The 24,090-nt window shown below is 41.1% G+C and overlaps 2 pseudogenes; one reads left to right on the forward strand and one right to left on the reverse strand.

The window, feature by feature from the left end:
* The first annotated feature begins 8,956 nt into the window (after positions 1-8,956).
* On the forward strand, positions 8,957-12,267 carry LOC145442896 (guanine nucleotide-binding protein G(q) subunit alpha pseudogene; annotated as a pseudogene).
* Positions 12,268-17,774: 5,507 nt separating this feature from the next.
* Positions 17,775-19,123, reverse strand: LOC145437611 (guanine nucleotide-binding protein G(q) subunit alpha pseudogene; annotated as a pseudogene).
* Positions 19,124-24,090: the final 4,967 nt, after the last annotated feature.

Here is a 24,090-nt window from a genome sequence, read left to right on the forward strand (position 1 = left end):
CTGTTCAAGTGTTCATTGATGAAACTACGTCTATATCGGGAAACTTGACACAATCTATCTGTTATCGAACAATAAATGTGCAGACAGTTTTCAATTGCAAGTTAAAGGGGAATGGAATTTGGAATATGCACATTGAGCTAATTGCAGCCTGGGACGTGCGTGGCGGCTACATGACGAAACAAAATGCATGAGCATTGGCAACAGGAAAATCCCTAGTAAGTGAGCCAGACTTTAAAAAATCGACCCTTTAACACGGATTCCGAAATATGCTGATTACTTGAGCCGGGCACAATGATTCGAGTACTCGAATCTGAATCTAGTATTAATGTTGATGATTCCAGTCGAGTAGTCAAACATGTTTTTTTCGAGTACGGTAATTAAAAGCTCCTCGCCACTGAAAGTTCATTTACCAACGAAAATTATAGTTTCGATACTAATTTTCATTGTGGAAGCGTTGAAACCTTGATTGGACGTATCATATCGTACAAAGCTACGGACGTTACTGGAAATTGCACATTTCCGAAAACATGATCATCACACAACATTTTCACCAAGTGGAATGAAATCGGTTTGGTCCAAAACTACCAAAGTATCTTTAATGTGATGGATAACAAGCATTATATTCTTTGTGGTGATATAAGAGGTACATATTTGAACATTGACACGTTACATACTGTTATGACGTCATATTAAGTGATACTCGATTACTCGACTCGACTCGAAGCATATCAAGGAATTCAGAATCGAATCACTCAGGTACACTACTATTCGATTTTCCCAGCCCTACTGATCACTACTTCTGTGTGCAGATTCATGATATAGGCCTACATACGCATGATCTGTGGACACTGGACACAGGGCACAAGTACCTTGAATGAATAGTGTACAGTTGTGCACTGTGCATATGCCGCTGATCAAGGAAGACACAGATATAAGTTGGGAAGCCACAGATACAATTTTTACTAATCAGGTCTCTGGTCTGTCGCGGCCGGGGGCTGTACCCTGTGCCGGCGAGCTACTGATCAAGAAGTCGGTCGCTCCACCATTACGCCATCTCGTCGTTGCGATTCGCTTTCGATTCCCGCTGTTTGTCTCTCAAGAACTCAGTCACTAACCGGTTGAATAGCGGTACGAAGTTGCGATACATCTGCAGGTAGCGGGATGAAGGGCATCCGGCGTAAAACTCACGCCGAGGCCGTTTTCAGAAGACTTAGCATTTGAGCAATGAGCATTGAGCAATGATCTGCCGAGTCAACTCAAAAATACGGGATAAGTCGAATAACTCTCTCACTCCATCGCGTGGAGCCTATAATACATGGTTCTTTCGCGCATTATTATTACCGGCTTTGTTTCTGATAAACGCAATTATAGCCCGCAAAATTATAGCGCAATATTCTGGAAATTCTTAGAATGCAAAGTTATATTGAATTACATTGGAATCGATCAGCTCGTAAATTTTAAAGGGAAACTAGCATAATCGGATTTTTGTGTGATCCATGCCAGTAATCACACTTGGCAGTGTGACTCACCTCAGTACACTGTGTAGGCCTACGTGTAAAATCATGTATTTTTCTGTTTTCCACTATAGAGTAGGTTGCAATAAAACTACTTGTTCGGTTCAGGTCCACTTTACGAGCAACCATTTTCAACCATGCACATTAACAAGACGAAGTTGTGTGTAGAGCGCGACCGATCATATTATCGGTTCACCGATAATATCGATTCGATATCACACGTTGACAGAATTATCGGTGTCGGCCATTGGACGTGAAAAAATATCGGCAATTTTCCTGACGTCACAACATGATTGTAGGAAGTCCGAAAACTATAATCCTTGACCGCTAGACCGGAAATATTGCCATACTACATATTATTACTTACACTTTCAAGGTGTCCAGCTACAGCACTTCAAGTTTATTCCATGTTCAAGTATGACCATGGCAGTAAAGCTGTCGAAATAAATGCTGAAGCTCTGAAAATGCACCCTTTAAGATCGATTCCATCTTCTGTGAATATCGGCTGTAGTGTACGGCTGTATATATCGGTGTTATCGGCGAACGAATCAGACATCGGTTTTATCGGTATCAGCACAAAATCCGATATCGGTCGGGGTCTAGTTTCTACGTTCAACATACAGCAATTTAAGTACACTGCGCTAATAAATTCATTGAATACAGTTTTGGTCTCTCTTGTACAGACCTGGACAAAGTGCGGCCCGCGAAGCTATTCTGTGCGGCCCGTACGGTTGCTTGGAAGTCAATACATGAAACTTGTTTTTTGAATGACTAAAACCAAAGGCTGTATCGAATGAACAGGAAATTCGTTTACTTTGAATTCTGTACAATTACATTAATATGCCACGATGACCCTGTTTACGTATATGACATGCGTAATCCAGATTCCAAATAAAGGCAATGTGGCAAAGTATGAGTAGCAATTGAAGTCACAAGAAATCACTCTTTCTATATAGTTTAGTTCAAACGTTCCTTGTTGACATTGTCACATTACGCATAATACGGTGTGTGTTTCTATGTGTTACGTGATATGTTTCCAAATCTCTAATTCGTAAAACAAGTCAATCACTCAGTGCTCGCGATTAGGCCTACTATATGACTTATCATGTCTATCACCCATGCCAGTAAAAACAAACTGAAATTCAAAGAAGGTTTAGGTTTATCATTTACAACACTAAATATTCGCATACTGGAGTCGGGGGTAAACCCATCCTTCCAGATTTTGCCGAGTATGTCGCCGAGATTAAGAATTTTATTTAAAGTCGGTCTTAGGACAAAAGCCCGAAACACTCGGTCAAGGGAGGGTGAAGTTCAGAAAAACTGCAAGCTTCGCTCAACATTAGTACTATTTAAGCTGCACACCGCTCGGAAGGCAGCCACCAAGAAAATAAGCTTTGTACTATATTGCATTTACATTTCAGTGCAGTGGTTCTCGAACTGGGAAACGTGAAAGCGTCAGAAAGGGTAGCGTGAAGCCGAAGTTTTCGAAAAAAATTTCGCGCTAGGCGCGATATACCCCCAGCTTGTAGTTCGTGTTCTGTGTATTGTCCGACGTTTATGTTTCACCATTGTCTCATCAAAAGCCATAATCTTCCATGCAATCAAACTATCCGTTGGGGTTGCCGGCATTCTGGTTGCGCTTTTTAATATTGTGTGATATCATTATAAGTGGGCGCGAAACTTTTCACTATCATAAACGAAGGCGTGCCTAAAAAGTTTGAGAACCACTGTTCTAGAGTCTTAAGAGCAGAACGTGGATAAGGGTTCAAAGAGAGCTGAAATGTATCATGTTTAACATTGTTTCCAATCATGACAGCAAATGGATATTTTTTTTCAATTAACCGTCACATTTTCTTTACATAGCAGCATTTATTAGCAATGTAATTTAGAAATAAAATCAAAATACGCTGGAGAATATAGCTAAATTTTTTCTCTCGGCCCGCCAACGTATTTATTTTTCTCATTTGACCCGCGGAAGAAAATAATTGCCCACCTCTGCTCGTGTACGTCGCCTTGCGCCCTCTCGCGGTTCATACACTTTTGAGATGTACAATCTTACTACGTTGCATCGCTCATCTCTGTATATAACGTGACTAATATCTTTCTTCTCGTTATCACGTGACTTGTCATATATAAGTGTGAGCATTTTAATTATATGTAGACTCATTACGCCATATCCTACTGTATATTACATCCATTGAACCAATATATCTATCTGGGGTAATACTGTCGTCGCATTTTCGTTATGTTGTCAGATCAAAGACCTAACGCAGGAACGTGCGTCTGCCATCGCAAGTTGAGTGAACTTAACCTAGTCACAGCTCCGCGGAACTCAGGTCACCATTCTAGCAAGATTTAAAACAACAGCACGCCTTCTACACTATGCCTTAAACTTAAAAATTACATTAAATACGATATATCCCTTGTATATGTGGATAAATCCGCGATTAATGCATCGATTAATGTTCCAGATGATGTCCGCCGACTGGTATTGCACCCCCCCTGCCCTATGGAGTCGGTGCGAAAGCAAAATGTGCATTGTGCAACCAGAAAGCGCAGATTTCATATTCGCACCGTGCGCTATGGTGTAAATTTAGGTCCATTCTCCACTCATGTATTTACAGTAAGGTGCACAGGTGCACTGTGCGCACATATGATAGAACTATACATCGCAAACATACCATAAAGTAGGCTGAATTCTTCGAAATATTTTACTTACGACTGGTTTTCACCGTGCAAGTATCGGTGCGACTTTTTTCTGTGGTCGCCATATGTCCCGTGGTATTAAATCCACTGTAGGCCTCAGTTTCCAAATATGTCCGCCGTGTTTGACTTCGCGGGTCAATGATATTTGAACCCTGTCGTAATTATGTGCGAACGCTGTGTAATGTGTTCTCATTCTGCTCGAGCTACTTTAATAGCGGCTGTAATGGTCGCGATTCATTTGTTCTGGTGTTTGATATACGTTTTACGGCGCGGTAAGCGGTATTGTACTAACAATTCTGAAGCCTGAATGTGGAGATCAATGTATAATTCCCCAGCAGATATAAGCCATGGATCTTTAGCTGTGTAGAAAAATATACATTCAATCGTTGTGGTGCCTATACAGACCAAATATGACCGCGACTCTGTCTTCGCAGCTGACTTGCGGTGATTGTCGTTTGTTTACGAAATCGTATTGGTCTCCCGCAGTGCGGTGTAACGAATAGTAAGGCTCCAACCCATTAATTCGTCTTGATGGCGACCATTCTTGCTCCACATTCCGATTGTCTGTGTTCCTCCATTACCTTGACACCAAAATATTCTAAGATTGATTGCCATACTCTCCAGCTTTACTGATCTGAGTTTGTTAATGCAACAAGCCCCCATTCAGGCTGTATCCGACTTGATGATCTCCCGATTGTACCGCGCATCTCACTTGTATTGTATAGCGCCCCGTGAGACAATGATATATAAGATATGACATGCAGCGCAAGATGGATTCAGAAATGTGAGACAAACACTGCGCCGATTCTCAGCTATAATTCCACACAAACGATACATATTGAACAAATATATGTAATATGCATGCATGATTGTAATGATATAAGGGCGGGGTACAACAACCCGAGTTCTCGAGTCCATACCGAATAGCAGCTCTAATGATTGGAACCGAGTAATGAGTGATTCGGTTCTGAATTACGTATTACGCTTCGAGTCGAGTCGAGTATTCGAGTGTCGCTCATGATGACGTCACAACAGAATGTACAATGTCAAAGTTCAAATATGTACCTTTTATGCCACCACAAAGAACATATTGCCTGTTATCCATCACATTGAAGATACTTAAGTATTTTTTCGACCAGACCGATTTCATTGCACTTCTTGACAATGTTGTGGGATGATCATGACTTTGGAAATGTGTTATTTCTAGTAACGTTCGTGGCATTAGTAATGTCTCGTATGTTGAGACACGGCCAATCAAAGTTTCAAGGCTTCCTCAGTGTAAAGTAGTATCAAAACTATAATTGCCGTTAGTAAATTAACTTTCAGTTGCGAGGAGAGTATAAATTCAGTATTCGAAAAAATTGCCTTTTACTACTCGAAGCATTAAAATTAATACTCGATTCCTATTAGAGTACTCGAATCATTGCGCCCAGCCCTAGTAATGAGAAACTACTTCGTCGAGTATTGAAATCATAAACACGTAACCACCGACAATTACCATACCAACGAGAATTTTATATTTTATTCTCTCATCCCGTGGCCGAAGCGACGAAACCTCTATTGGCCGTATTACAGAATTCATAACACGAAGGATTATAAGGCTGCATGCTTTCTTGGAAACGACATATCTGGTCCGGAGAATTGTCACAAAACGCTATGAACAGTAATGGTCAGAGCTGTTCAAGTCATTCATATGGATATCATTTGATAAATCAGTCGTACTAGAATACTCGAATCACTCAGGAACTCGATTTTGCCCAGATATTGCACGCAAGTAAAAGCTTCAGTGACGGCAGTTAAGGGTATGCCGGATCTGTCTTGTTTGTGATGTCGCTGCTGATGGAATTCTTCATATCGAAAATGTAAATATTAAGGGAATGCACTAGGTAAAGGATTGGTCTTGATTACGTGCAACCCATTTTCCTGGATTGAGACCGGCACTGGAAGGGATTTTGTTCGCCAGTCGGTTCGTGTGAAAGCCGCTGATGCGATTCGAACCCAGGTCTGCAGATTACGACAGGGTTGTAACCAAGTCACAAGGCTCCGAGTCACAAGTCAATCTCACTTTTATATTTTCGACTCGAGTCAAGTCGAGTCATTTTCAATTCCCACCGAGTCAAGTCCGAGTCCAAGTCAGCGAACAGAGGTTCGAGTCCGAGTCGTGGTATTATGACTCGAGTCCGAGTCCAAGTCATTGTGTTGACTGCTCAGTTTCCAGTTAACGTCTCCCTAAACCCACTTTTCTAACTCTGTTTGGTGATATTGAATGGTTCGCATTTATAATATATCAATTTTCCTCACTTTTAGCAGTTTCAGGTCGCATTTTCAAGCACCAGTACCAACAAACGAAATCCCAATAGTGTGTTGGCTTCGAAATTACAATGAAATGTCGGTCTTCGCCGTCTGAATCTCGAGTCAATGACTTGCTTCGAGTCATGCGCAATGACTCGAGTCCAAGTCGAGTCAATACACAGATTGACTCGAGTCGAGTCGAGTCATTTCCGTATTTTGAGAAAATGACTCGAGTCATCCGAAAATCGTGACTCGAGTCTGACTCGAGTCGAGTCATGACTCGAGTCATTACAACCCTGGATTACGACACTATCGCGCTAACGAGCGATAAAATAGCAACATGGCTACTTATCGAAAATTACCTTGTTTAGCAAGTCTCCATCTTCGTTTTGAGATGAACAGTGAACACCTCCATTATAATTCCCCCAAGCAACATTCCGGTCATGTGCGCGTACTGCTCATACACTGTCTGTCACAGAAAGTGCCAGTATCGCATCCGGCATGAGCAATTTCAAACCAATGGATAGGGGTGCTGAATATTCTTATAATTTGATCTTAGATGATGAATCCCGCGGTACATCTGTTGCTTAAATGAATATAAGAGCATATAACTGGTGATAGAAGCGATGGAAGGATGTTTGATTTGCCCTCGTATAGCCAACATAGCCAATGCATGCGGGTATATTTGCATTATATGGATTTCAATAGGTTCCCCTCATAAATTTTATAGGTATTAGTTTTTACCTGTGAGCTGAGCTCAAATGGTTGCTCGCTTTACTATTAAAACGTCGCCGCGTCGCTACGAGGCGAGAGTTTCGAGGTATGTGAACCACTAAGCATAGTGCGATTTAGTCCGACGCTTTAGAATTATTATGCAACACAGAAAATGACAATTCAAGGAGCGGAAAAGATGGAAAGTTGCGGTGAAACGTGGGGAATAATATCGAGAGATAACTGTCGTATATATACTGTCTATTTTTGTATACCGTAACAGTAATGATGATCACAATGACAGATTACCCGTTTGCCTGAAAGACTATGATCCCTTCGTGTTATTCAGTAACAACTTACCTTATAGATGTATATTTATAGATATACTATACACCTATATAGATATCAAAGGAATTATGCTGTTAAATGAAACGCCGTAGTTGTACAAGGAAGCTCCTGGTTGTGTGACAGTGCTTATTTGCTTGTGATCTTGCAATATTCAATTCTGGCACAAGAAATGATGCGATATCGAACCTAATAATTGGCGGTGAATGCTTGTTACAGCGACTCTCGCACTTCTACAATTTAGTATAGCGGCATCACACTGGATATATGTCAAATTAACACTATACGGGAATGTGATGAAGACCGTGAATGAGTCCACGTCGCTATGAAATATTTTAACCCAGCCGTTTCAGTCTTGGTGTTTTCTTATTGCTGCCGGTAAATTGCAATCAGTTCAGTTCCATAATTTCGGAATAGTTTTGGATTTCAATTTGTTTAGAAATTTAGCTGCATACCACACTTACCTTGCAAAGTCAGATATCTCGTCGGTCTTGTAGTCAATACGACGAAGTTCAACCCCGAGACAGGGGACCGAAAAGTGTCTTAGAATGTTATGCGTTTGGTTTTCAGAAAGTCGTGATTGAAACTTGGCCCATGAATTTAAAAATGCCACTCTAGCTTATTGCTCTAGAACAGGGGTGGCCAACCTTTTCGGCCAAAGGGTCACATGCGATTTATAAACCGCTGCGCGGGCCACTTGAATGTTGATGACCTTTTAGTCCTACGACAGGAGCGAACCGAATCAGTTGATGGCGAAAACAATACTAAGAATAATACGCTTAAAAATCTATAGGCCTAACACGGTAGTTCTCAACCTTTTTGACCTCGCGGCACACTTTGAAAATGACAAATAATACAGCCCCTGAAAACCACCAGAATACCTATCAGCACCCCCACAACCACTATCGTACCAGCGTGTACTCAAACCTTTGACTACACGCTGATCGTACAGAGATGATGGTCTCTGACGAAGTACGTCTACTTTGTCTAAGCACTGAAGTAGGCTTCATTCTGATTCAAAGAAGAAATTACGGTATTTTCTAGGCCTACGGACATGTCACAAATAGGCTACGTCTACTAATGGTATCATTTGACATGGGAATCGTTTTCAATTCTTCCGCAGCTTTGGTCCCAAACATTTTCTTTACAATGTTAGTGCAAGCCGGAAACAATAACATTCTCCGCTTCCGTGGTCTTCATTTTTAGCTGTTACCTCTGCCACCACATAACTGATCTGCTGCGATCTCGTTGAAAACTTGGGCTGCGCTTAGATACTATTTCATAAGATTTGTTGGACAAGCTCGATGGCCACTAACTAATACAGAGGCGTATACATGATGAAGATAGCGTAGTAGTGCGCGTCGGTACCATCTACGCAGGCGGCGCGGGATCGATGGCGCGGGATCGATTCCCGCCGTCGGTGGTTATTCTGGGCTCCCCGTACCCCGGGGCGCTGTTCTTACGCCGACAAAAAAGCCAAGGAAAAAGCCTCGATAAAGAAAGAAAGAAAGAAAGAGAAATAAATAGCTTATAAAAAAGGACCGACGATGGAAGAATAACATCGAAGAAGACCGGTTTAAGAGTCCCCAACTGGTTGGCCGTTGTTACATCGCATTGCGTGTCGTGTACATTACATTGTGTGAGTGTCTTGGGCAGATAAAAATATAATCTGATGATTATTGATTGGTGTTTATTATTACATGGATGCCAGGCGCATTTCCACGCAGATCGTGTAACACGCGTGAGGATAGCAATACCTGGATAGTTCTACTGGCATCCACCCGCAGTGCAATTATAGTTCCAACAAACCGTAATAATGACCTCAGCGGCGGGGGAATTTTTCAACCGATTTAATTTGATCAACTCAACTTCTTAATTTTCAAACTCGTCGACTGTAACATATCGTTGCGCTCCGAGCCTACATTTCAACGGCAATGCCGGCACGCTACCTAACAATCGCAATATGGATAGCTTGGCTATCTTTTTAATTCGAATATTTGTAAACGTGAGCATCACTTCCAAATAAGTTTATTTCTTGCTGGTGATTAGGGGCACAATGTGGATTTGTAAACCGCATTGCCATAAAGGCGCCATCCTATGTCCGTTCTGCTCTGCTTTGCGATCAATCGACGTATTGTGCGAATCTGAATTCACCCTTCAACTTCAATGCACGCGATATATCGGGTAAAAGGCGAATTCGCCGGGGTATTGATTGCGGGCTGTCAAATGTACAATCTTCACATCGCGCTCGAATTAGATTATTGATCGTTTGCGATAGACTAGAATTGTTTATTAATTTCAAAATTTCGAAGAAATCTCTCGCGGCACACTTGCGAGACGTAATTGGCTCACTAGTGTGCCGCGGCACGCCGGTTGAGAACCACTGGCCTAACAATTGTGACATAAAGACTCAGTATTCATCCACGACCTAGACGGTAATGAAGGTAATGAATAATTTCGGTCAATAAAAATGTTACAGGCATATATTGCTGGTCGCCTCTGCATATGCCACTGGGCTCATTTGACAAGGACATGATTGTTCGGCGCTTGTACTCATAAATACGTCAATGCGTCGGAACTGATTTATTAGTCATCAAAGTCCAAAATTTCACGGTCAAGCCAATCAAAATTTGGTTATTTGGTTTTTCTAATTAATTCTTTGAAAATATAACCAATTTCGGGGATTACTCCGCGGGCCACTCAAAACCTTCTCGCGGGCCACGGGTTGGCCGCCCCTGCTCTAGAACCTCTGGCAAAAAGAAATTGTATTTAGGGCTGTTATTAAAACGCTGGCGTCCTGTGTTACATAGTTACATTGAAATCGAGATTTCGTTTTGAATTTGACTCCTGCGCCCTCATCCATGAAATCATCGGCTTTGGTCTTATTAGGATAATTATTTCTGTCACCAATGAGGGAATTTATATTGACCTGTAGACGGCTAAGCCTACCACATATACGCGTGTTCACCGAAACAGAGTAATTTACAAATCGATTACATGTCTGACATACCCAAATCACAAATGCGCATTTGGTAACGGGGAATCAGTTTGAGGCAATATATCACAACATAATAATGGTTATACTGCACTGAGGAGACAGCGTTCGCTTTCAGTTCAAGTGCTCACCGAAATCAGTTAAATAAGTTCCTGTTGCAGATATAAAAATTATAAATAGGTACGCGTATAGTTGATCTGATGGGATATAATGAATATCTGCTGTCTATCAGAAGAACAGAAGGAAGGGAGGCGAATAAACGCAAGGATTGAAAAGGAATTACGGGATATGCGATATGCGGCCAGAAGTCGATTGAAGCTTCTTTTGCTGGGCACTGGAGAGAGTGGGAAGAGTACATTTGTCAAACAAATGCGCATCATTCACGGGAAAGGATACAGCGATAACGAACGAAAAAACTTTATACATCTGATTCATTCAGACATTTACACGGCCATTCAAAATTTGATACAGGCCATGCCCTCTCTACAGATTGGATACGTGAATCAAGACAATGTCTCACATGCGAATGTATTGTCGGCCCTGGATATACGCGCCGCGCGAGAACATTATCAGTTCGCTGACCACGTAGACGCGATACAGTCATTGTGGAATGATCCAGGAGTACAACAATGTTATGTTCGAAGGAGTGAATATCAGTTGTCCGATTCAGCAGCATATTACCTCAACGATCTTGATAGAATAAGGATAGCTGATTATACACCGACGATCCAAGATATCTTACGGGTCAGAGTACCGACTACCGGTATACATGAGTACACTTTCGAACTTGATTCGGTTACTTTTCGAATGATCGACGTCGGTGGTCAAAGGTCGGAGAGGCGAAAATGGATTCATTGCTTTGAAGACGTGACTTCGATATTGTTTCTGGTTGCCTTGAGTGAATACGATCAGGTGCTAGCGGAGTCGCAACATGAAAATCGCCTGTCAGAAAGCATAGCCCTTTTCGAGACAATCATCGGACATCAATACTTTAGGAACACTTCGGTGATATTGTTTCTAAACAAAAAAGATCTGTTTGAGGAGAAGATTATGGTGTCAGATCTCGCCGATTATTTTCCCGACTATATGGGAGAGAGGAGACACGCGTCTGATGCCCGGGATTTCATTCGCGATAAATTTACAGAACTGCAAACAGAACACGAGAGGGCGCTGTATCATCACGCCACGTGCGCGACGGACACGGATAATATTCGAATCGTGTTTTACGCTGTCAAAGATATCATTTTAAATGCGAACCTGAGGGATTTCCACTTGTAACGCTAACCCGGGTGAAACTCGCATGTTGTACACGTGCGGCTAGACATGTCGACTACCCAGGTATTGCCTCGTCTCAGTGGTTCTTAAGGATGTATCCAAGGAGTCGAAATCATTCTTTGCCTATCCTGGGTAGTGTCATTTCCCAGTTTTGACTGCTTCAAGAGAATCCGTGTTGTCATACCAATTCTAACGAAAATGTCAACCTCCGAAATTGTAATTGCGGCTATATTGATGAAGCACGGGGACTATGTGTGGGTGGATCCTGGAGGGTTCCTGTAGGTCAGGGTGAGGGATGGCTGAATGCCGTCGCGGCTCTCTATTACATTGACGATATGCGTTAGTATGTCTCGGTTTAAGGAGGCAATCGTGCGATTATTATTTCCTTATATGACAATATAGACCGATATGAATTCCATGCGTTACTAATGAACTCGTTTGAATAGATCCGTTGCATCTACAAAGAGGAAGGAAAAGCGGCCACCTTTAGCAGAATGCCACTTGGGCCGCGAAAGTTTCACATTCACTATTCTCCAATAGACGCAACTATTTTGCATAAATTTTTTACAATTCAGATTATTCTTGTAATAAATATTAGGCAGGTCGTTAGAATTTATTTACAGTTTTGATGATTTAGCTAGCTCAATATAGAATGCTTAATAAGCAGCTTCCGCAGAAAGTAACCAGGATGTAAAATTGGCGTAGGGAGAATAAGGCGCTTTTTGACCTTCAGTCTTATGTCTTTCAGGGCTTGGCTACTGACTCCATTTCACCAGCGATCACCCTCATTTATGATTTATAAAAAAAACTTATTCACGATCCCGGCTGTAACTGCACTCATATTTGAAACACTTGCCTTGCGCATGAAAAGTACCGTTTAAGTATGGCGAGATGTCCTGCGCTATGGTGGCGTATAACAGAGTAATGTCATTGAAGTTTGTTCCCCAATGTCTAGTTGAGAGCTAGCCAAGTCGCTGATCGATGGAAGGTATGATATGGGACATCTATTACTGGCATTGTTTCTATTCAGAAATAATAACAAAATATAACAAACAAACTAAAACAATATGAAATTCATGAAATTATGGTAAATATAACTTAACAATGCGTCCTTCGGGCATGCTTATAAGCAATGCTCCCTCTAAGCTGCGCACGTGCGCAATTGCGCAGTGCTGACACGGTCTCTGCGCACAGAAAATCTAAGTTGCGCACAAGAAATCCGAAGTGAATACCTTTTCTTAGTCGTTACGCACTGTTGTCCAAGGGTCTGCGCAGTGAGTTGGTGAGTGTTACATTGTACAGTGTACACAGACTCGTCAAAAATTAGAGGGATACCGATACTATGTTAACCCTAATTGGTACCAATTATATTACTAGACAATTTAAATAACATCTAACTAAAACTATCCTACCAACAACAAATTTAATACCAAATGTTCTTATCATTGGACATAAATATTAAAGGATCCGTTACATCTGGACTGGACAGTGGATGTTTATGTGGCGTAACAAACGACAACGAGCCCACGTATACTTTCATGGAGACTTGGACAAGTACAGAATTTTCCATCAATTCAAAGCACCACAGGACTGCAATACAATGAAAAAATAGGAAGGTGTCGAAACGAATGGGAGTAGCCTTTGAAATCAGACCCCATCCAGGCCAAGACGATGTAAAGAGTAAGCATGCACACTGCACAGTTGTACACCCAATCAATAGTAAAAGAAGACAATACAAAAAGACAAGCGACAAAATGAGATGGCGTGTGACGTAAGGCAAGATGGACATGTGAGGTCGTGGTACGGTAAACTTGAGGTCTGACATTGAATCAAGGTCCGTTAATATCAAATCATGTTTAATTCTTATGAACATGGGAATAGCAAATATCTGTACGGAAAGTGCATTTATAGGAAAAGCAAAAATTAGATTAGAATTGAATGAAAGGATAGAAAGATTCTACTACGGTAGTAATTAGAATAAATTACAATACAGAATTATCTAGTTGTCAATTAGAATGATTGAAACAAAATGACTGCGTATTGTCCAAATCTGATCTCATAGCGGGATTGTAATAGGGTTGGACTATCTGGATAGTGGTTAACCGATCAACCGATAACCGATCAACCGATATCAATCTATCTGATATCTGGATATAATTCGGCCGGTTAACCGGATAAAAGAGTATCATTGCTAATGCGTTAATGCGTCAATAAGTCCTATTATATCAGTGTTGCGCGCGGCCAATTAGCGAGAAGCGGGTTGCCAATTAGCGAGATTCATCTGTGTACATGTACGTACACTGTACACTGTGTACAGTACAATGTAACGCGACTGCTCGGCAATCGTCGCTGGCCTGATTTATCGCATCTCCAACAAGCCTAAGTGGCTTTGCATCTGCAATCGGCCCTGTGCACACTGTACCATCGCTGGCCCGCACAATCGCATCTGCATTGGCTTGGTGCGCACGATATTATCGCTGGCCTACACAATCGCACCTGCAATAGGCAACAAACAAACAAAGCATGCGTTGGCTCCTATCTCTCTATAGATCGGAGACAATATGCCGTTAAGTGTATGCCGATTAGCGATTGTGATCAAAGAGTGACATTGCGAAACGTCGGATGGTGGCAAACATGATCATGCGTGCATGCGTAATTGATTTCCGACGATACTTAATTCGAAAACAAATCCCCTCCCCCCTTTGTTTCAAACCCCCTTATTTTTCCGCTACGCTCCTGATCACGTGAGTCTCTCAAGGAGGAATTAGAGAGAGCTATCATCTCGGCAGCAATTCCAGTACCAGCTACTCGTCCTTTCAGTACTCCAAACCTAAACAGAAGAATGGTCCAAAATAAACTAAAGTCTTTGAAGCTTCTGGGAAACGACCTGCCAACCTCCTGACTCTCTATGAAGCGCTGCTTACTATTCAGCCCACTTCTGCGGAAGCAGAAAGAGCATTCACTGCATGTGGGCTCTTTGCTAAAAGACTCCGGTCCCGTCTACAGGATTCCACAATTGATGCATTGTGCTTTATAAGGATGGTGTTGCAGAAGCAGTGAACATTCAATTTGCGTGATTTTTCTGGTATTGGCTCGTACTGTGCGTAGATCTACAATAACACTGTCTAATGATTACGATCCATTTTTCATGCCAACCTCAAAATCGATTGTCACACTTAGCAGGTATTAGCCGGTTAACCGGTTAGATAAATTCCAAATATACGGATATATTTACGTTATCCGGATAGTTAAAATTATTGATATCCGAACCAACCCTAAATTGTAAAGAAGCAACAGCGCTATCTCGAGTCTCGATTCTTAATACAATAAAGAACACAAATAATAAACCAATACAATACATTGTTCGTAATTGCTATTTAAATAGTTACGCATCAAGCAACAGTATGTCGAAAAATCCATAGTGTTTTCCTGGCGATCCAGTCTGCGGTCAGCGAAGAGGGGCCAATTATTATTAACGGTGCGTGGTCAGTAAAATGACATCATAATTTATCTTATTCCCTGATACGTCTAGGAGGCCAAGTCCCAAGTGGGCTCATAGCAGGGTCAAAACTACTAAAGTGACTCTTTGAGGCTCGGAACGTCTATATAAAATTAAATAATATATTCAATAGGAAACAACAAAGGATGCATGCTGATGCTGACTTTGCACATGTATAAGGGTATATAGCCTATTTCTACAAAATATTCAATAACCTGGCACTGCTTTCGCACTTCGCGAGGTCCACATCCAGACATTAATTTTGCCTGTTGTCCGATATCGAAGTTTAGTGACAAGTCTCGCCATCAATCGTTAGTAATCAGATGATTGACCTTGCAACATCTAGAAAGCATATATGTGCGACTCGCGCTCTCAGCGCATTAAGTTAAAGTTGGCCGTTCAATCAAAAATGCCGCACACCCTAAGCCCGTGTTTCTTAGTCTTTTTAGCGTTCGTATACCCTAAAAGAACTAAAAGAAAAACCCTTTTCCAGAGACTTTCCGAATTCGTGTACTATGGGGTTGCATTTTTTCCGTGAGGCTCATATTTCATAGACCAGAGACATTTCGGTTACTGGACAGTGGAGATAATACTACTATCGACGATAACGGATAACATCCAGTGTTCTTACGGGGCAAATGTTTATCCCTGCCGATCTCTTTGCCGCTGCAGATTTCTGGATTGCAGGTGTACCAAAACGTCGTAGATTGTGGTAGGCTATATGTTCAGTGGCGGAATTTATGACCGGCACCGAAATGCCAGTGTCTGAGAGTCTCACACCAGCTGGACTAAAGCAGCCCTACGGCTTCAAAGAATGATAGCGAAAAAGATTTCAGTAATTTCAGTGATTTCAGTAACATATGTTTTATTCTTATCATTACCCTACTATCCTTCCGTCGGATGGGATGGTGCCCAAATTGAGAGCAATGAATCTTTTCAAGTGAAATCACGCAAGGATGATTTCCGAACTGAAGAAACCCGTCCAATAATATTCTACTCTCTGTTGATTTGCAAAATAATTCTGCTGCATAGGCTATAATTTTACACTAGGCCTACATCTCTTACGCCGTATTGCGGTACTTCTTATTTCCAAGGGTTCGATGAACCCCTGGTTAAAAACCACAGCGGAAATAGTTCCGTTCATTACCTGGCCGATTGATTTCTGTAGGCAGGGAATAGGTAGGTTACTGTACGAAATACCGAAGAGATGGTTGCGCTCCTACAGCAGTATGCATAGTATACTACCGACTACAATCACTACATAGTATACTACCTTCGGTAAATAGCAGCACATCGATAGTATTCATTCAATAGCACTAGTAGGTAGTATACTACATAGTATACGACCTTCGGTAAATAGCAGCATATCGATAGCATTCATTCAATAGCACTGCATCCGTCGACAAGATGGTGTTGATCCATAGAATTAGGTTGGATACTTGTTTTATGCTGGATGCACGGGATGAATGGCAGCTTAATTATCAGAATGACAAACGAGGGCACAACTTACTCCAATATTCATTTCTATGTAACATATCTGTCCTTCGTAATCTTCTTCGTCGCTGTACGGTATTGCTTGTTTACAGCCTTCATTTCGGTAGCTTATATGGCCTACTTGTTGATAAGCTGTTTTTTTTTCGAACTGCATTGATAAGTCATTGTCAAACTCGCATTGTACTTATGATATCAGATCTGTGTCATCGTGTGGCTAAATACCAAGTTTACCAATTAATGTTGCGCACTCCAGTTGATTCACGATTCCACATCAAAACACCAGTGACGACACAAATAACATATATCACATACAACTGATAACATATAAGCTACAATTTAAATTTATAAACTTCTAAATACCCCGGAGGACTCATTGCCAAAATAATTTTTAAATAATTTCAACATGTTAGGAGTACATTGCTTTAGTGTTAGTGCGTTTATTATGGCTATGTTGGTTGCATTTCTTTGTAAATGAAGACCCGTTCAAAAACGGTTTCCGCGATGAATGACAGTGATAGCTGACGAAAGTGAGTAAGCTTCGGGCCGCTGGATGATGAAGTTCTCGTTTTACATCCCGGATACTTATCATTCCATATCGAGCTATAGCCAAATCCACAAACTCGACATCAAATGCATCAAACGCATCATTGCCTCTTTGAACAGGTATATGCCATACCATGTCATTAACGTAAGAGTGATCCAATGATCGTATCTTGTGTGCAGGAATCACAAACACGTCCTGCTACGATCATTCTATATTACCCCTTCTCCCATTGTCCCAGTCATTTACTGATAGTTGTAACCGAGTTACCTTTTCGGAAGGTACCAGTTTTTGTTCAAGTTGAGGTGATGTCAAGTATTCACTTTGACGCAGTGACAAGCGTTACGTCACACCACCCTGGATGATAATTCGGAAAGTACAAAAGCTTATCAATCACTCTTAGCCATACGTGCTCCACGTGAACAGTGCCTTACAACATCCTAGAACGAAAGTGGGACGTGCCACAAATCACTAGATAATGAATCATAATAAGAAATAACGGCCAGTTGTAAATAACCATAGTAGTCGAAGCACCAAAGATACCAAAAACAGCATGAACAGAACCCTTGACTACGCCCCTGATTTCGAGCAGCTCCACCGAGACGAGGCAGTATATGTTAGTTTCACTTTCCGTCGAGCGTTACACGGGAATATCATCCAAGTTCGCGTTTAAAATGATATCTTTGACAGCGTCAAATACAATTCGAATATTTTTCGTGTCCGTCGCGCATGTCGCGTGATGATATATCGCCCCATAATGTTCAGTCCTTACTTGTATAAATTTATCACGAATGAAATTTTGGGCATCCGGTACGCGTCTCCGCTCTCCCATGTAGTCAGGGAAATAGTCTGCGAGATCTGTCACCATAATTTTCTCCTCAAACAGATCTTTTTTGTTTAGAAACAATATCACTGAAGTGTTTCTGAAGTATTGATGTCCAATGATTGTCTCAAAAAGGGCTATGCTTTCGGCAAGGCGGTTAACATGTTGAGACTCCGACAGTACCTGATCGTATTCACTTAACGCTGCTAGAAACAATATCGAAGTCACGTCCTCAAAGCAATGAATCCATTTCCGCCTCTCCGATCTTTGGCCCCCAACATCTATCATTCTGAAAGTAACCGAATTAAGTTTGAAAGTGTATTCATGAATTCCCGTGGTCGGTACTCTGACACGTAAGATATCTTGCAGCGTCGGTATATAATCAATTGTCCTTATCCTATCAAGATCGTTGAGGTAATATGCTGCTGAGTCTGACAGTTGATATTCATTCCTTTGGTCATAGCATTTCTGCATTCCTTGATCATTCCACAACGACTGTATCGCTTCTACGTGGTGAGCGAACTGATCATGTGTTCGAACATCGCGTGTATCCAGAGCTACCAATACATTTGCATGCGAGACATTGTCTGGGTTTGCATATTTAATCTCTAGAGTGGACATAGCCTGTATCAAATTTTTAACGGCGGCGTAAATGTCGGAATGAACCAAATGTGTAAATTCACAGCGCTCGGTATCACTGTATCCTTTCCCATGAATGATGCGCATTTGTTTGACGAATGTACTTTTACCACTCTCCCCAGTACCTAGCATAAGTAGTTTAAGTTGTCTTCTGGCTTCATTTTTCGTGTCCCGTAATTGATTTTCAATCCTTGAGTTTATTCGTCTCCTCTTCCTTTGTTCTTCCGTTAGACAGCATATATTCATTATATTCCAGAATATCTACTAGACGTTTCGATTGGTCACGTTTATATCTGCCACATGAATATGTTTTAAAGACAGGTGTGATCGCTTTAACTGTTAGCCTATACGCTTTCTCAACTGCATAATGAAACCATTATATGCTGTGATGTTGCATCAGGCAACCCAATCGCCAAAGGCGCTAGTCAGAACTTACTTAATAAATCAATAGGCCTAACACAGGTCGCACGCGTTTTAGTGACAGTTTATGCCAGTGACGGGCAACATACGGCCCGCAGAGAGTTTCTAGCCTGAAAGTGAAATTCTATACTGAAAGTATTGTCAAATTTTATGCGTCACAAAATGAATCCAAGCTTGCCGACCTATGGGAAAGATGGGCGTGAAACCACTTGCTCTGTTCGTTCGGATGCACATATATTTTAGACCATGAACGTTAACGAGACAAGGTTGCGTTCCAATATAACTGATATTCACATGCAGTCTTTACCAAGGGTTTCTACATACAACATGCAGTCAGAGTTCAATAAACTTGTTGTCAACTCTGACCGGCCACAGCTACTGTTAATAAATTAGTTAAGTAGGCTACTGTTTTTGGTCTCTATGCTTTAAACTTAAAGTTTACATTAAATACGATTTTTTCCATATAGGTGGGTAAATACGCCACGACTGTATATATACTGTAATCCGGCCCGCCAATGGCTTCATTTTCCTATATCCGGCCGCGACCGGAGAAGTTGCCCGCCCCTGGTTTATGCTCTCTGACATTCTGAAGTAGCCTTGTGCCGAATAATTAGAGTGTTTTTTTCTTTAAGAGTCAAGTCTTAGTCATGACCTTTCTAAAATCTGATTTATCGAATAATATATGTGAAAGCCGGACCATGATACTGACGGGATATTTGACTTTGTGTGGTATTTAGTTGGAATTAAAAAATGGAAATACCAAAACTATTCCATTCACAGGCAGGCGTAATTATAAATATTAATTATATATCTGAGCTGTACGCCGTTTCACCATGGACAATACCATAGAAAACGGCTGGGTTGAGCAAAGCGGAAATCTGGAAATTCTCAAATCGGCACAGTAGCCTATCATTGATAATCTTCATCAAATCTAGTGTGATATGGTTATCGTAACAGTGCAAGAGTCAAAATAAACTTCAAGCAATCCTAGCCATTTATTTATTGAAAGAGATATCGCATTATTTTCATTGCCGTCATTTATTATTACAAGATCACAATGCAATACGGACTGTCGCAGGCGCACGACTACTGCGTTACAGTCAACCAAAGAATACACTATATCAGGGGCGGGCAACTTCCCCAATTGGCGGGCCTGATTATCAGAATCGATGCAGTAATCGCGTGTTTATCCAACTATACAAGGAATATATCATATTTATTGTAAACGTTAAGTTTAAAACGCAGAGACCGAAAAGAATGTATTTCAATAACTGTTGACGTCAATCAGACATCTGAGGTCGGTCAATATTGTCAACAAGTTCTTTGAAATCTGGCTGCATGTCGGGTATATAAACCCTTACTAAAGACTGTACGTGAACGTCAGTAAGACTGGAACGCAGCATTGTCTCGATTATATTCATGGTTAAATATGTTTGCTCGCAAATGTATGTGGACCCGAACAGAACAAGTAGTTTTATGACCATCTTTCTCAGGTTGGCAAATTTGGATTCATGCTGTGACGCATAAAATTTGTCAATGCTTTCAGATTAGAATTTCACTTTCACGGTAGAAACTCCCGGCGGGCCGGTCAAAATTCGTTCGCGGGACGGACCCGGCCCGCGGGCCGTATGTTGCCCGCCCCTGCAGTATATACACTTAATTTATATCCTTTCATTTCTATCCCTTGTATATTTGTCGGATTACAATAATTAGTTAACGAAATAAACACAACCTTTCACGCATGACATCGGTTAATTCGCCAACACCATCATCATCATTACTTGTATTCAAGATAAATATACACAGCATAGATACGACAGTAAGCTATCCACGGTATCCTATGCACATCTCTTAGCTTCCACTTGGCTTCGATTTCGGCTGTTCTAACTTGAAAGTGAACTAGCGATCGGCAAACGGTATTAGGTAACACTTGGAAACATAAAGAGTAATTAATCGTCGGCACAACACAAAGTTGATTTCACCTAATGGTGAATAATGACATATAGAAAATCTGTCTTCAGAAGCACTACAAAGGATCACAAGTCATTGCGCTTGAGTAAATATTCAAGAAATGTATAGTGGAAACCAAATAAAGACCCAACTTACCCCAATTCCCGGTTCCTTCAATGTTGACATCGACCAAACACACATTGTTTGTGTTCAATGAGATGGCATTAGATTGACATTCAAAAGGGCGGACTGTTAGTCGATTGTCAATTTCCATAGTTTCAAATACACGAGTTTTATTATTCCATGGCTATGGCATAAGTAGAACTGTTCCTTGTGTGAATTCAACCCTCTGTCAACTTACTTCGGAATGCCAATCTCGTCATGATAAAATATCTCACAGCAATCTTCAATACACTAGAAACAAATGAATACAAGATGTTCGTATAATGGATATTTACCGGCAAATGTAACACCACTGTAATATTGAAGTCACTGAATTGATTATATTGAAGTTGAAATACTCAATTCCGGAAAACTAAATCCAAACTATTGCTGTTGAACAGACTATTTTGAGGGTTCCAACCATCCCATATCGATAAACGTCGGCTATATCGGGTGGAAATTGACGTTTTTTGTAAGGTATTTACACAATTATGGCATAATTTTACAACTTAAAAATTTTTTTTTTAAAAAGGCCATTTTTTAAAACACTGTTTAAAACATGATCAAAACAAAGTGTTTTAAAACACCGTTTATTAAAGCGTTAGCTCAAAACTTTGTCCAGATTGTTTACAAAGGAAAATATAGCCCGTTGTCAACATAGTATGAACTGTAACGATAACTTGGAATAGGCTGTGATGGATGATCAAAACTTATAAAACATGTGACGTTTATAGTAAGTCTTGGCAATTTATATATATATAAGTGTAAGCACAGGCGCCGATTTTTATTTGTGCATGGGGTGGCAGCAGGCGCGTAGCCAGGGGGTGTCGAAACACCCTCCTTTTGAAACGCAAATCCCCGTCCTTTTGAAATGACCATTTTGACGCTAATATTCAGTTGCAATTCAACAAGTCGTATTATCAGTGATACGCGGGGGCCGCGATTAATTAGCGAGATTTATGTGCACGCATATCGCATCGCACAATGCAACGCGACGCGATCTCCCGCTTAGATGATTGCAAAATTACGTCATTCATTGCCGCGCACTCGGCATTCGTCGCTGGACTGAGAAGTAACACAGCGCGACAATTCTGGAACACGAAAGACAGACAAATATTATGATTACAAACGCGCGCGGCCAATCAGTAATTATCCCTTACCGCCAACTTTTTACTTAGTATTGAGTAGCTGAGTAGCTCGCATCGTGACAATTGGTTGCTGATTAAAACATCGATTTTGACTGCATTGCCGCATTTCCCGATTTTCGTTCGCAAAGCATATAGTTGGATTAATATTTTGGGTACTGGAATAAATTCCAACTAGCAGGCACACACAATAAAACACTTCAATTTTGCGCTCCGAGAATATTTATCAGAAAAATGGTTCACAAAATATTTTAAACGCGGTTTGCGGCCCTCATTGATGCAATAATGCAGACGTATATTTGGTTGTTGAATCGCGATAGGAGATGGTGTTTCTCGGAGCGCGCGATGAAATTTACGTTTCTAACGATGAGGGCTATGTTGAATACTTAACACAATCAGGTAGCGTTCCACATAAAAAAGCAAGCGGGCTCGCAACTTAATACCTAAATGGTGAGGATGGTGTGAGCATGAGGTTCACGTTCGCGTTCTGTCTGTGTGAACCTCAGAAATCAAGAGGTTCACGTTCACAGACGAACCTTGGTAGGTTCTGCACTATTAACCTTTTTCATATCGTACAATTTTCACTTCATTATAGCATCTTTGTATGAAATGTATTGCATGCCAACTGCACGCCACTCTATATGCATGGCGGTGGCACCATAAAAAAAAAATCATCACCAAACGAGCATGCACCTGCTTTGTTACAAAAGCTTGTTCGAAATATCCAGCTTTCCGTTTGTGAATATTTAGTGACTCTCTGCTTGACTTGACCCGCAATTACGCAACACCAAGAGCGAAATACATTCAGCTCAAGATCACCGTAGCAATACTCAGACTCCGTATACATGGTCCGATCTGGCCGATACCGGTAAGGCGTAGCTTTTATTCCCTTGCAAGTCCTCGTCGAGATTGTTGGCAAAGCGACGGAAGATAATGATTCTATGGGATTATTATATCATTTCATTTACGCAGTTGATACATTTAGCGACGTTTAAAACGTCAATATAGGGTTGGAATTAGCAATATGACGTCACGTGACGTCATGAGGTTCACGTTCGCGTCCACACAGATACTGATAAATGTTTGTGTGTTTCTTGCCTTTCTATGATCTGTCGTTCAAATGTTTTAACATCAAGATCAACAATGAACTGCGCACTGAAAATATGTCAGCCCACCTGTTTCTGAGACGCCATGCACCGCTGTCGAATTATTAAACTCCAAAAAAGCAAATTTTGCGAAGGTTTGACTCGGGCAATCGTGATTTATGATAATTCTCCTGATATGCGAGTCTGGGGGATTACGGCACGTGTTGTGGTCTCAGAACGTGAAAGCGCAACTTGAAAGCGCAACTTGAAAGCGCGACGTTCAGCTCTCCGTCGCGAGTGCAGTAGCACCAGCCATGTCGATCTGGATTAAGTGATTGACGCACGTGTAAGAAATAGAATCGAAGTAGGTCGTTGATGAAGTTAGAATATATGAATCATAAGAAATTGTTAGGCTTTTTATATAAATTATAGTCCACGCTATATGTTCGGTGTTTATTGGATCATTTTTAATTTAATTACTAACTCTTATGCAA

This window comes from Botryllus schlosseri, chromosome 1 (assembly GCF_051294905.1).
Source record: "Botryllus schlosseri isolate E-star chromosome 1, Bs_hap1, whole genome shotgun sequence".
In the NCBI taxonomy this organism is placed as follows: Eukaryota; Metazoa; Chordata; class Ascidiacea; order Stolidobranchia; family Styelidae; genus Botryllus; species Botryllus schlosseri.